Source organism: Nannospalax galili, unplaced genomic scaffold (assembly GCF_000622305.1).
Source record: "Nannospalax galili isolate Female #2095 unplaced genomic scaffold, S.galili_v1.0 scaffold613, whole genome shotgun sequence".
Classification (NCBI taxonomy): Eukaryota; Metazoa; Chordata; class Mammalia; order Rodentia; family Spalacidae; genus Nannospalax; species Nannospalax galili.
In genome coordinates this window covers 943,511-946,788 of record NW_008332065.1, presented here as the reverse complement: position 1 = coordinate 946,788, position 3,278 = coordinate 943,511, and the positions used below count along the sequence as shown (strand labels likewise).

At 41.9% G+C, this 3,278-nt stretch overlaps 1 non-coding gene across 1 annotated transcript; it reads left to right on the top strand.

Moving 5' to 3' along the window:
* The first annotated feature begins 1,696 nt into the window (after window positions 1-1,696).
* LOC115069286 lies at window positions 1,697-1,800 on the top strand. Its single transcript, XR_003848559.1, has one exon. It is a non-coding gene; the product is annotated as a U6 spliceosomal RNA (small nuclear RNA).
* The last annotated feature ends 1,478 nt before the right edge of the window (window positions 1,801-3,278 follow it).

Below are 3,278 nucleotides of genomic sequence, written 5' to 3'. Positions count from 1 at the left end.
CCTATAAAAACAAGAGGGTTGGAGAGATGGCTCAGGGGTTGGGAGCACTTGCTGCTCTTCCACAGGATCCAAGTTCAATTCCCAGAACCTACATCCAATGATTCACAGCTAGCTGTAACTCCAGCTTCAGGGAATTTAACACCCTATTCTGACCTCCAGGATGCCTGCTTACATGTGTACATACCTACACATAGATACACATAAAAATGAAATCTTTTGCCAGGCATGGTGGCATACACCTTTAATCCCACCACTCAGGAGGCAGAGGCAGGCAGATCTCTGTGAGCTCAAGGCCAGCCTGGTCTACATAGTGAGTTTCAGGCCAGCTGAGGCTACAGGGTGACCCTGTCTCAAAAAGATAAAAAATAATGAACCCTTTTTTAAAAAAAGAAAGAGGATGGTGAGTATGTATATGAAAAGATACTCAACACCTTTAGTCACTGTGAAACACTCATTTAAACCATAATGAGATACTGCTAATCTCTTCTAAGATGGCTAGATGTAAAAGGCCACATCAGGTATGGTAAAAATGCAGAGGAACTAGAACTCTCATACTTTATAGATGGGAATATAAACCTGTACAACCTTCTTGGAAAAGAGTGTGAAAATTTCTTGTTTATTCACTTATTTATTTAGACTTTATATGGATGAGTGTTTTGCCTGCATGCATGTAAGTGCAATGCCCCTGGTGGCCAGGAGGGCATTGGATCCCCTGGAACTGGAGTTAGGGATGGTTGATAGCTGCCAAGTAGTTGCTGGGAACTGAACCTGGAGTTTCTGCAAGAGCAGACAATGCTCTTAACTGCTGGCTGAGACATCTCGCCAGACCCAAGTGTGAAAGTTTCTTTAAAAAAAAAAAAAAAGAAACCCAGGGCTTGGGGAGATAGCTCTATTGGTAAAGCACCTGCTTCTCAAGCATGAGGATGTGTTCTGATTCCCAGCACCCATGTAAAATAGCTGGGTGTAGTTGTGTGTTCCTGTAACCCTAGAGCTAGTGAGCCAGAGTCAGGAGGATCCCTGGAGCATGCTGGTCAGCCACCTAGCACCTAGCACCTAGCACCTAGCACGAGGTTAAGTGAGAGACACTATCTCAGAAGATAAGACAGAGATTGACAGTGGAAGACACCCAAAGTTTATTGCTGGGTCCACATGGATGTGCACACACATGTACACATACCTGCATGCATACTGTGGTGGTTTGAATGAAAATGTCCACCATAGGCTCCAAATATTTGGATATTTTGCCCCCATTTGGGGGCACTTTTTGGGAAGGTTTTAGGAGGTGTGGCCATGCTAGAGGAAGCACGTCACTGGGGGCCGGCTTTCTGCTTCCTGTGCTTGCTTGAAGATGTGAGCCTCTGCTTTCTGCTCCTGCTTTGGTCACCTCCTGTCCCCATGCCTCCCCTCCATGGACTCTAACCCGTCTGGAATTGTAAACTCAAACACTTCCTTCTGTAAGTTTCTTTGTTCACAGTGCTTTATCACAGCATCAGTAACTAAGACATAGACTCATAACAGTATACACACAAGTAAAACTCATACCTACTACAGATCTGTAGTCATTTTCCTCTTATTTGTCCAAGAGAAAAGAAAGCATATGTCCATACACAGTTGTGTGTATGGAGATTTATTGCAGCTTTATTTGTAATATCCAACATTGCCACTAGCAGGTGATTGTTAAACACATCTTGATCTAGTGCTTGTTTCGGCAGCACATACACTAAAACTGGAATGATACAAAGATTAGCATAGCTTCTGTGTAAGAATGATATGCAAATTTGTGAAGTGGTCTGTGTTTTTTAACATTTGCATGACTAAAAATGTAAAAAAATCAGTCTATATATATACTGAACTCAGCAATAAAAAAGAATGAACCATCAGCCCATGCTTCACCATTAGTGAATATCAAATTAAGTTTGCTAATTGAAAAACTCAGGTAAGAATAGTATACAGTGCATTATTGCATTTACACAAATTCTAGAACAATGCTAAATCTATTGTGACAGCAAACAGATGAGCATAATTTAAAAAATTCATTGCTCAGAAGGAAGTGGAGGTAGAAGGCAGGACTGTAGAGATCTGCTGGGTACTTCTTTCTAGCCTCTTAGATTCTGTCATTGAGTCCAAGAATTATACAGCATGCACAAAATGAGTTAACAGAAAAAAGCATCTTATTTTTAATATGTTTACATGTACACATGCCTCCAGCTCAAAACTGCCAGTACTTCAAAGTGGCATTTGTTGGGGTGGCATATTCAGAACACTTTCAGAGTGGAAATTTGAGTGGTGAAGGTTTCATGGGAGACTCAAACTTCTGAAGCTGTACACATAAATTGCAGGCATGTGACCTTCCTTTGGTCAGTTATGCCTCAGTAGAGTTTATTTGTGTTTTTCTTATATACATTATTATTTTTATTTTATGTGTATGAGTGTGTTGGCTGCATGTATGTAAGTGCACTTGTGTCATTCAAAGTCCTTGGAGGTCAATAGAGGGTGTCAGATCCCCTGGAACTGGAGTTACTGATGGTCGTTAACTGCCATGTGGATGCTGGGAATTGAACCTGGGTCCTCTGCGTGAGCAGTCAGTGCTCTTAACAACTGGACTATCTCTCCAGCCCCTTTTCTTTCTTTCGTTTTTTTTTTTTTTAAACAAATTCATGAATGATTCCTCCTGAGCTCTGTGCTCAGGTGTTGCATGCACTGGATTTGGGTGCCACAGGGTTGGGTGATGAATGGGTTAGTGCACCATCATCACTGAGCTTTCCACAGGAAACATCCTCAGTGCTGAAGAAGACTTCCCATGCAGGAAACTTTCATGCAAAACTGAATGTACCTTTCTCCAGGCAATGTCAGAAACTAAAAAAATCACTAGATTTTGAGTCTGCTGAGGCAGAGACCATTTATCACTGAGCCCGGTGACCCTGGAAGTATTTGACCCAGAGCTTGGTAGGTGATATGCTGAAATGAACTAGCTGGAATCATAATGCCATCAGCAGTTAGAGATTAACTTGATGTTTCCAGCTGTGCAGCCTGAGGAGTTTTCAGAGACTCAGGTGCAGCCTGATGTTTGCTGTAGAAACCAATTTCAGGATAAGCCAGTATGAAGCAAAGTTGAGATTTATTAAGAAAGGTTCATCATGTAGATGCACATGTAGGGTTCAGTAAGGAAAATATAGCACAAGCTTGGATTTAAGCGTGGGATTGGTGTGTGGGGGGGAATCTAAGGACAACAGTACATATCCCAAGGAGGGGTGGATGTAGGGTTCCTCAAAATTAGA